Source organism: Lacerta agilis, chromosome 13, assembly GCF_009819535.1.
Source record: "Lacerta agilis isolate rLacAgi1 chromosome 13, rLacAgi1.pri, whole genome shotgun sequence".
Classification (NCBI taxonomy): domain Eukaryota; kingdom Metazoa; phylum Chordata; class Lepidosauria; order Squamata; family Lacertidae; genus Lacerta; species Lacerta agilis.
In genome coordinates this window covers 33,453,852-33,465,318 of record NC_046324.1, presented here as the reverse complement: position 1 = coordinate 33,465,318, position 11,467 = coordinate 33,453,852, and the positions used below count along the sequence as shown (strand labels likewise).

The 11,467-nt window shown below is 45.7% G+C and overlaps 1 protein-coding gene across 1 annotated transcript in view; it reads left to right on the top strand.

Moving 5' to 3' along the window:
- The first annotated feature begins 318 nt into the window (after nt 1-318).
- Nucleotides 319-11,467, top strand: part of LOC117056998 (syntaxin-binding protein 4-like) — a 58,668-nt gene continuing 47,519 nt past the window's right edge. Inside the window, exon 1 of the mRNA XM_033167711.1 lies at nt 319-403. The gene's annotated coding sequence lies outside the window, so the exon portion shown is untranslated. The remainder of the gene's footprint in view (nt 404-11,467) is intronic.

Genomic DNA, 11,467 nt, shown 5'->3' with positions numbered 1-11,467 from the left:
CTGCAGTCCCAGCCCACCTTTGTTAGCCGACGCAGGAGGGAGTTGAGGGCATTGCCCTTTTGCAAATTATTCCTCAAATCAATTTGCGTTTAGAGCCAAGAGGCCTCCAACTCTGGGGAGCCCGTCGCATGTCGCGTTTCTCCCTTGGAGTTAGAGTCATCGGATTCCACCCCTCAAACTCTCCCGCGGTTCTGTAGGTGTTTGGATTGTCGGGGAAAGCGCTTGCCGTCGGATCGCTGACATATGGCTTTGCAACTGAGCGACCAGATTTGTTGCACGGTCGTATTCCATCGCTGGGGACAATAGGAGGGAACCAGACATTCCGGGGCCACGAGAGAATGTCCTATCTTAAGCCGACTGGCAGGGAACTTGAACGCTTTGACGGACTCTCTCTGATTTATTGGTAAGAGGGGCTGCTTGTGGTCTGGGGAGTGGGGAGTGGGGAGAAGGCTTAAGTGTCTTCCTGCACAACTGCTCGTCTTTTGCACATCAGTGGAGACGTTTCGGGATTTTCAGAAAGCATGAACAGAACCCTGCCAAGGCAGGGTGGGGGGTGTTTATGTGTGGTGTGGTGTACTTTGGAATTTTCGCCCAAGATATTCGTGCGGCCGGACCAAGTTGCAGATCAGAATGTCTTTTCTAAACCTTTACAGAAAGCTTCTTAAAACAGTGTAAGGAGCATAAATTCCAAGATGCTGGTACACAGCCAAAAGACTGGATCAGAGGATACCATGTTTTGGAAAAGGCGAGGATGTTCCTGGGCAGTGTTCCTTGGCATATAATACTTGCAGGGAGATATAGTGAAGTTCCAAGCCCGTTAATGGACAAATTGGAAACCAGCTATCCTTTGAAAGCTACTCTTCTGCAAATTTTGTGGTGTAATTCTCTAGCTTAAAAATGGGCACAAAAATGCATGCACTGGGGGGGTGGGTGTTATTTATAAAAAAGGCTCATATTAGTAAAAATGACCCAAATTAAAAGCATTATATTATGGGAAATTTATTGCGAAAATTTGTGTATGAAGCAATGTTGCATACAAGAAGTGTGTAGTTTACAAGAAACATTTAAATGCTGACAAATTAAATGCCGATGCAGAAATATGGTGAACAAGATTGGGGAAATGAGAAGTAGGGGAGAAAACAATTTTCACCCATCTTTACCTCTTCTAGTGTTGCACTGGTACCTCAGTCAACAGATCCTTACACCATTCAAAGTGTGTGGCACAAGATGACCTTGCACAAGAATTCTGTGCACGCGATGGCCTCAGATATGACTTCTGGTGGGTTGCCAGGTGGGAGAGAAGTGGCTTAGGGAACTCAGTATGTTTAAAGGGGTGCCTGGGTGACCAAAACAACAACAAAAAACTTGAGGAACATTCCTCTCAAGGGAGTCACATCTAAAGATCTGTGGCAGAAATCAGTAATGTCTGGATTGCATCCTCCCTAGGGAGTCACATTTAAAGATCTGTGGGAGAAATCAGTAATGTCTGGATTGCAGTGCAGACATCTATTCTAGGTTGAACGTTGGTTTGGGACAATGTTTTGAACCTTGCTGGTATTGGTAGGGAGACAAAATCCTTAAGTTCCCCTTGGCGATGCAGTTGTGGTACTTGCAGGCCTACAGGTCAAGCCTAAATCTGCGTGGAGCGTGTCCACCACCCACATGCCAACATCTTTAGGCAAGGCGTGGCTGTGTACATATTGCACGGGCAACTAACTTGTATCTTTCCATGCATATGTACCGTGTGTATCCTCTTTTGTGCACACAGAGTTTTGGTAAGCATGCCACGTGTGAGAGGGGAAATATTTTGTGCTCACAATGGCCCCAGTTTGCATTCATGATTTCTCTCTTTCTCAGGGGATCTCCTCTGTTATATTGCAAGATACTTTTGTAGGAGAAGGAAAGCCCTAATTTGCACCCATAACCCACTTTTTCATATAGACTTGACTGAGGCTATTCTGGCTGACGGCTATTTTCTCTGTAGATTTGGGTATGTCCCTGGGAGGGTGTGGTCTGCTTGGGAATATTATTCATGCCTACCTGAATGCCTTTCGGTGATGTGCATGCAGTTGTAAAAACCCTGGGTCAGTCTACTTGACATGATCAGTATGTGTGCCTTGAGTCTGTGTTTGCATATGCTGTGGTTCGTGCAACTGAATGGAGAATGTGCACAAACACTGGCCGTTGCACAAGTTCCTGCAAATATATTGAACTGTACACAAACACGTAGTATCAACAGGGGATAATTTTGCAGTTTCCAAGTGTAACTGGAGACTCTGCAGAAATAGACATCGGTCAGGTAATATGGACATCGCTAGGTCCAGATGTACATATTCTGAGCCTGACCAATAACTATTAATGGATTTTGTCTAAAGCAAGGGTGAAGAACTTAAAGTTTGTGATCCAAATGTCACCCCCTAGCCCTCTCCCTGGGGCATGCCCCCTCCCAGGCCCCACACACCTCTCAAGGCAACCTCCCTCATTAGTCCTCCCCCCTCCTTGATCGGCGTGCATGAATGGAGACGTGTGTGTGTGTGGCATGTAAAACCTTGCACCCCTCCTCCATGTGTTAAGATATTTGCCTAGTACACTTGGTAGAGACTGATATGCATGGGGTTGCCATGCATCTGGAATTTCTTGGACATAGCCTGAATACAGCAGTCAGAAGTAGTGTCTGGGCGGAAATCCAAACATATGGCAACCCATGTCGAAAGTCTAGATTTTGCTGAATTTCCTTTAGCTCAAAAACGTTTTGTTTTGTTTTGCTTTGAGATTTTGCAAAAGCAGCTTTGTGTCTGGGTTTTCACCTTTTGTAATATGGCACCCCTAGATATGCAGGTGCAATGGGTTCTGTTGGTTTGCTGCTTTTTGGTGGTAGCACATTGTGGAAGGAGAAGGTTGGTAGTAGCCAATTGTAGTAGGTTTTAAAAGATTGCTGCTGTGCTGTAGTGGTTAGAGCAGGGGTCAGCAAACTTTTTCAGCAGGGGGCCAGTCCACTGTCCCTCAGACCTTGTGGGGGGCCGGACTATATTTTTTGGGGGGGGGGGGATGAATGTATTCCTATGCCCCACAAATAACCCAGAGATGCATTTTAAACAAAAGGACACATTCTACTCATGTAAAAACATGCTGATTCCCAGTTCATCCGCAGGCCGGATTTAGAAGGCGATTGGGACAGATCCGGCCCGCGGGCCTTAGTTTGCCTACCCATGGGTTACTAGAGTGTTGGACTGGGACCTGGGACACCAGGGTTCAAATCTGCCCTCAGCCATGAAGTTCATTAGGTGACCTCAGGCCAGTCACTGTCTTTCAGCTTAGCCTACTTCACAGGGTTGTTAGGAGGATAAAAAGGACATGTACTGATGAGCCAGTGTGGTGAGCAGCAGGCTGTGAAAAGATCCAGAAACAAAGGAATGACACCAGCCTACAGAAGAAATGGGAGGGAAACATCCAAAAGTGTTGCAAAAGAATATTATCTGGTGCATTTGAAGCTTGCTGCTCTTTTCAAGGGTATTATGTTTTTGCAGGAAAGAGAGCCAGTGTGGTGCAGTGGTTAAGAGCGGTAGACTCGTAATCTGGTGAACCAGGTTCGCGTCCCTGCTCCTCCACATACAGCTGCTAGTCACACTTCTTTGAAGTCTCTCAGCCCCACTCACCTTGTTGTGGGGGAGGAAGGGAAAGGAGAATGTTAGCCGCTTTGAGACTCCTTCCTTCGGGTAGTGATAAAGCGGGATATCAAATCCAAACTACTACTCTTCTTCTTCTTCTTCTTCTTCTTCTTCTTCTTCTTCTTCTTTACCTTTTGAATAGATCAGTGGTGGGGAGCCTCAAACCTGGGAGCCAAGAACAGCCCTCCAAGCCTCTCTAGCCTTCAAATTCTTCCTACACCACAGCCCCTTCCCAACCATACCCCTCAAAAATCCTGGTTTACTTAAGTGTTTTTGCCTGGATGGACTGTGCTCTTGAACTTTGATAATGCCTCTTGGTTGTCTGGATGGAGGACAGAGAGACCGCACTTGCTGTTTGGTGTAGCTCAGCTGTTGTGTACACTGGTACATGCACTGCACACCCATTGAACATTACATGCGAATAGTTGTATGAGTGTACCGCTCAGCTATCTGTGTCCGTAGGTACACAGGTTGTACACTCGTTGAACGCATTGTGCGAACGCCCCATGGGAATAACAATACAAGTGTACAGCTCAACCCTTAGTGTACAGTGGTGCCTCGCAAGACGAAATTAATTCGTTCTGCAAGTCGTTTCATATTGTGAAAATTTCGTCTTGCAAAGCACGGTTTCCCATAGGAATGCATTGAAATTTAATTCCCATAGGAATGCATTGAAATTTTCGTCTTGCGAAGCATGACCATAGAAAAATTCATCTTGCGAGTCACCTAAAAAATCACAAAACCCTTTCGTCTAGCGAGTTTTTCGTTGCACGAGGCATTCATCTTGCGAGGTACCACTGTATATAGACACACCGATTGTATACTCATTGAATGTAATGTGAACACCTCTAGAATGTGCATGGGCTTAATGCTTTGGATGGGCAGCATGTTCACAGCCACTGTCCCCAATCTCAACTCCCTTGCTTTGAGTGGCTCTAGAATGCACAGGGCCTTTAGCTTGTCTGTGTACAGGCACTGCATCCAAACTTAATTTGGCACCCTGCAAAATGCAGCACCCCCAGCTGCCACTGTAGAGTTGCATTATGTGCTGGAGCTACAAGTGAGATCAGTAGGTGCAATATCTGTTCTCGCTCTGGGCAATGAGCCTACACAGTCTAAATATGTGGAAATAGTTCCTCCTCCCTTAACTTACTTTCTGTCCTACCTCAGAAATTTGTCTCAGAAGGAATATATTATTATACTATCTTTTGACGGGGAAGGAGGACTCTCCCAGACAGTCTGTTTATTGAGTGTCCGTCCTCGTTTGTTTGCACAAGATTTGCATGGTAGTCACACAAAGTTGCTGTCCATTGGGTGCTCATTGCAACTGGTTGGTGCAGAGGTTATTAGTAAGAGAGCCAGTGTGGTGTAGTGGTTAAGAACGGTAGACTCATAATCTGGTGAACCGGGTTCGCGTCTCCGCTCCTCCACATGCAGCTGCTGGGTGACCTTGGGCTAGTCACACTTCTCTGAAGTCTCTCAGCCCCACTCACCTCACAGAGTGTTTGTTGTGGGGGAGGAAGGGAAAGGAGAATGTTAGCCGCTTTGAGACTCCTTCGGGTAGTGATAAAGCGGGATATCAAATCCAAATGCTTCTTCTTCTCTTCTAAGCTGCTCAGCATCGACATTATCCTTAAGACAATTTTTTTTTTGCTGGTATAAATACCAGTATAAATATGCTGGTATAAAATTGAATCATACCTGGAAAAGTCTGGAGGCAGCTGGAGTCTGAGTTTGGGCAGAGAATGACCAATGGGTTTCAAGTGCCTTGTAAAAAGTGTGTTACCAGCCAGTTAAACTACTGCCAACCACATCATTGGTTAGGGAAATTACAACTATAATGGGGCCAGAAGAGTAGAAAGTAGCTACTAGTAGCATGGTGGGGTGGTGATACTTGCCTGAGCCTCCTATCACTGACATCTCTGCAGCTTATCAGGAGAGAGATTGGGAAGGATGGCACAGCAGCAACACACTAGCAAAGCCAATCTAGTGCTCCCGCCAGGGTGTCTACACCATGCTGAACTCACTAACACCTTGACCCTCTCCTGCCCAGTTAGCTGCAGTGATACTGCTGATGGGAGGTCAGGTAAGCACCCCCTGCCCCACTGACTACTTTTGGTAGCTGCTAGAGATGCTTCTGAAAAGGGAGAGCTTTCCTTAGAGTTGTTCTCTTAGGCTGCAAAGGTGGGGATGTGCTATCTTCACACTCACAGGGGTGGGGCAGGAGAAATCCAGGTGACTTTCACAGTCAAAAGATTATTGCACAGCTGAAGATCTTTCCCCCCTTTAAGCTTCTCCTTAGTTGCTTGCCTGAAATAGTTTTTGCCACAATTTCCCCGTTACAGCTGCATTCCTCCTGTATTTCAGATGACCTGCAGCCAGGGGACATACTTTTTTTTGCAGTCAGTGACCTGTGGTGGGGGAGAAGTTGGCTTCGGATCGTGTTGTAATGCAGACCTGTTCAATTCGCAATCCATGTGTGGACTGAAGCACAACTATCCTTTGAAGTTCGCTCTTCTCTGAATTTTGCAGTGAAATTCTCTGATCCCCCAAATGCTTATATTAGGGGAAAGTGTGTACAAGAATGCATGTATTGGTGAACATAACATGCTTTAAAAAATGCATCTTCTTGCACAAAAATGCAACTAAAACTGTGAATATTAGGAGAAATTCAGATGAAGATGTTGGTGAACTTTCATGAGGACTTTTTTTTTTAAAAAAACAACTTATTAGAAAAATGAGAAACTGAAACTGACAGATTCTTGAAAAATGAGAAAGTGAAGTAGGCAGATTCTTCGAAAATGAGAAACCAACATTGACAGGCTCCTCCACCCCAATTAGAGACAGTAGCATAAGTCACCAGCTTCTTCTTTTTAAACTTCCCCACCTTCTTTCATTTTAAACAGTTTAGTCTGCAACTTTCCCAGGGCACCAGTGACCTGTTCTGAAAAATGTGTGTAGAATTTACTAACTCCTCGAAGGAGAAAAACAATCTGCTGGTAAACAGCTTCCTCCAGCTGCTCCTCCAGCTGTTGCCGTGGGTGCAGCAGAGGCTGCCAATGGTGGTGGTGGCAACCAGCAATGGTGGCGGCAGCAGTCAGCAATGGTGGCAGCTGGCAATGGCAATGCTCGCAGCTGGCAATGGCCTGCCACCTGAGGCAACCCCCCATCCACCAATCATAAACACGCCAGCCCTGCCAGATGCATTGTGGGACAGATGCCACAGGTGCTGGCCCCAGCCCAGGCTGATTCCATATTTCTCTGGTCCCTGTTGTGGATCCCTTCCTGCTCTACTGGACCTCCAGGCCCCTTAGGCACAGTGAGTGGGGCGCATGCCCCACTGTCTCAACTACTTCCTCCATCCATAGTTATCTCCCACTTGGACTACTGCAATGCACTCTACGTGGGGCTACCAGAATGCGGCAGCTAGACTGGTGACTGGGAGTGGCTGCCGGGACCACGTAACACCAGTCCTGAGAGATCTGCATTGGCTCCCAGTACGTTTCCGAGCACAATTCAAAGTGTTAGTGTTGACCTTTAAAGCCCTAAGTGGCCTCAGTCCTGTATACCTGAAGGAGCGTCTCCATCCCCATCGTTCAGCCTGGACACTGAGATCCAGTACTGAGGGCCTTCTGGTGGTTCCCTCATTGCTATAAGTGAGGTTACAGGGAACGAGACGGAGGGCCTTCTCTGTAGTGGCGCCCGCCCTGTGGAACGCCCTCCCATCAGAGGTCAAGGAAATAAGCAGCTATCCTATTTTTAAAAGACATCTGAAGGCAGCCCTGTTTAGGGAAGTTTTTAATATTTAATGCCGTATTGTTTTTAACACTCAAATGGGAGGTGCCCAGAGTGGCTGGGGAAACTCAGCCAGATGGGCAGGGTACAAATAAATTATTATTATTATTATTATTATTATTATTATTATTATCACCACAGCCTCCACCTTTCTCTTTCTCTTCTAACCTCTTTCAGCTGGTCCAGAGTGCCCAAATCACTGCTGCTGGCACAATTAGCATCAGGGAAAGGGCTGCAGCTTGGTGGCCGCACACCTGCTTTACCTGCAGAAGGTCCCTGGTTTGATCCCTGGTACTTCCAGGTACAGCTCTGAAACCCTGGAGAGTCACTGTGTAGACAATACTGGACTAGATGAGCCAGTGGTCTGACTCAGTATAAGCCCCTTCCTATGTTCTTCTAGGAGTAGAGGTGCAGCTCAGCGCTAGTGTGTCTGCCTTGCATGCAGAAGGCTCCAGGTTCAATCCCCAGCATCTCCAGCTAGGGCTGGAAGGGTCACCTGCCCGAAATCCTGGAGAGCCCCTGCCTGATGGCACTGAACTAAATGGGCCAACTAAATGGTCTGACTTGGTGTAAGGTAGGCTTGCTATGTTGCACTGCGTCATGGCTTTGTGGTCTTTAAGGCCTTCTGGCAAGGAGAAGGTACACACTTGCACTGCATTGAGACTATGTAGTCTTTAATGCCACTAGGTGGGCAGCAGCAACCCCTGTGCTCAGCATTGGCTGGTTCTGGGAGGTACTGGGAAGGGTGAAGGAGATCTTAGTGGACTCAGCAGCTTGCCTGCTTCTGGGGAGGAAAGCAGGGGGCAGCCATGGTTGACAGTGAGCCTTCTGTCAGAGTGTGGACCCCAGCAGATGCCAGGCCCATTCCAACCCTGGCCAGAAAAAGAGAATAAGAAATAGCAGCCCTCCCGGCAGAGGCTGCTCTGTTTGTTCTCCAATATGGGGATGATTAGTTCTGGTGACGCATCAGCGGCAAGTTGCCCGCCCTGAGCAAAAGCCAGAGCTCTGTGGCCAGAGCGGCCCCCTGCGTGTGAAAAGGGCCAGCTGTGCGGCCTGATGTTCAGCTGTCCTTACACTTTTATTAGGATTTTGTCCAGCAAGCCAGCTTTGGAGGGCAGCAAACAGATGGCCGGGGAGATAATGTGTCCCCATCACTTTGATAAATATGGCCCAACTCAGTGACTGATTAAAAGATTAATTTGTTAGAGAGTTTGGGGATGTGAGGGGGAGGAGGAGAAGGAGATGGAGAAACAGAAGGAGAAGGAGAAAGAGAAGAAGAAACAAGATCTTGGCCTGGTACTTTTCCAACCTCCACATGTAGCAGAATTTGATACGGAAAGGTAGGAGATAACTCCCCATTATCCTCTCTCTCTCCCCCCAGAAGGGAGCATGCCTAGCCAAGTTCTACTCCTCCTCCTCCTCCTCCTCCTCACCATTTCAAATAAACAAAGAAATTCAAGGATGCAATATGATGCCATTATATATGGTGCATTTTTACAATAGGGCAAAAAATGTACAGATGAATATGATCGTGGATTCCGATGGTGGTGGTGATGTAAATGCATGGGGATGCAGCCAATGTTAGTTTTACTCGGAGTAGGTTCACTGAAATGAATGAACATGACTTAGGTCTATTAAACTCAATGGTTTTTTTGTGTAGCAAACAGGGATGGGGGAGAAATTCGATCCAGTTTACATTCAAAGGCCAATCTACCCAATTCTTGCTTTTTGAAACAATAAGTGAACAGAAACATAGCCATCCTGCAAAAAATTTTTTTCCTGAATTTTGCAATGCAGCTTTCCAGCCAAGTCCTGCACTTTCACTAGGGTATTAGAATCTAAAATAATATAAAAATGCATTATATTAGGGGAAATTGCTTTGCAAAAAATGTGTACATTAGGAAAAATTGCGTACAAAGATATTAGGAGAAATTCGCAATGCGAATAAATTTCATGAGGACACACACACTGCCAGCTGAAAAATGAGAAACAGAGATACACCAAAATTGACATATTCACCCATCCCTAACAGCAAGTGACTAATCCACTCTATTGTTGTTGTTGTTGTTGTTGTTGGTGGTGGTGGTGGTATTATGACTTCTTTAATCTTAGTTGCACAAGGAGTACTTTTCTTACTCTGTGATGAGAAAGAAATACACTCTGTGCATGCTCAGCATCACCCGCTCCTATCACATCACTTCTCGTTTCCTGCAAGGGCCCTGAAAACAAGGTCCAGGGTCTTAGGCCTGGTTAAAATTAAGCCCTGCTTAAAATGGACCTAAAATGGATAGCGTGTAAGACTGAATCTTGCCCAGAACCAAAGCCTTTCTCACAGGAAAGTTCTTTCCCCCATTCTCAGATGGGAAATGCACTCTGCACATGTTTACGGATACCTTTGTCTTGCTTAATTATGTCAGATGTTCCTAATTAAGCCGAGGGGGGCATGATTACTACATGTCTTCTAATGCTAACATTTGGAGAGGGGCGGAACGAAGGTGAACTTCTTTAAGCCAAATCTGTGTTAAAGTGGCTAGTTGTTGTTTTTTTGTTTTTTTGTTTTTGCCCTGTGCTTTTGGAAAGACAAATATATCATATGCTCCAACATTCCAGGACATTTCAGCGATTTCTGCCTGGACACTGTTTCCGACTGCCGTATTCCGGCTATGTCCAGGAAATTCAGGACGTATGGCAACATTATTATTATTATTATTATTGTTATTAGCATTTTTATTATTGATTATTTATACCCCACCCATCTGACTGGGTTGCCACAGCCAGTCTAGACGGCTTCCAGCATATTAAAAAAACATAATAAAACTTGAAACATTAAAAAAAACTTCCCTATACAAAGCTACTTTCAGGTGTCTTCTAAGGCTGTATAATTGCTTATCTCCTTGCCTGATGGCCCGGATAACTCCATGCCCTTCGATAAAGTTAGGGACGTCCTACCATACCCGCCAACATTTCTTCGATGAAAATGGGACGTCCTAAAGAAAAGCGGGACATTCTGGGATCAAATCAGAAACCAGAACGGCTTCTCTAAATCTAGGACTGTCCCTGGATAATAGTGAAACTTGGAGGGGCAGATGTATCTCTCTCAATTTGCATTACCATCTTAAAAAATTGCAGTTGAACTACCTCAGATTTTGGGGAGAAGGGACAGCTAAGAACACAGTCAGTGAATTAGTCGTTTTTCAAATGTATTTCTTATTGTTACTTATTAAAAATATAAACAGGCTGCTACTCACTCAGGTTCCATGGCGTGTTTTTAGGAAATGTAACGTAACAGTGAAATGCTACTTTCACAATGGCAGTCACATTTTTGTTCATATCAGGGAGAAATTGCATGGAAACCTATTCTTTCTTTTTAAGAGTGTGTTAAAAGTGTTCGTTTTTATTTTCGAGCCCTGATCCGAAACATGCTTCCACTCCCAATCTGGATCTCAGGGCCGCGTGCCAATTTTCTCCTGAAAATAACCTCTTCTGACAGCTATTTGCCCCCGAAGGTGATGCCTGTCGCAAGCTGAATCTTCAGAAGCAAATAGGTGTGTGGGGGAGGGATCATGATCTTGGGTGAGAAGTTGGGTGGGGGCTTGGGTGAGATGTGGGGCTTTAACCCAGATTGAATCACTCTCCATGCTACCAGAGTGCCAGCCTTGGCGATGCTGCTATTCTATTTAGAAGACAAAATTGATGGGTTCAAAAGTAATCAGATGTATACTGGGTCTGGCGCTTTCTCTAGCAAACGATAATACTCTTGTAATTCAAATCAAGATCAATTAGGAGTCGATTTGCATTGAGCATGGCTAACTCAAGGGCTGACTTCCTGTCTTTTTCCCAAGTGACTGGTTTGGTGCCACCACCAAGTAGGAATTCCCCTGTGTTCAAAAGGGTTGCCTCAAACTCAGAGCAGATCACTGAAATTAACAGGCCTGTTAGCCATGGCCATTAATGTCAAGGCCTCTGCTTTCAGCAGGACTAGCAAATTAATACGTGGGGCATAT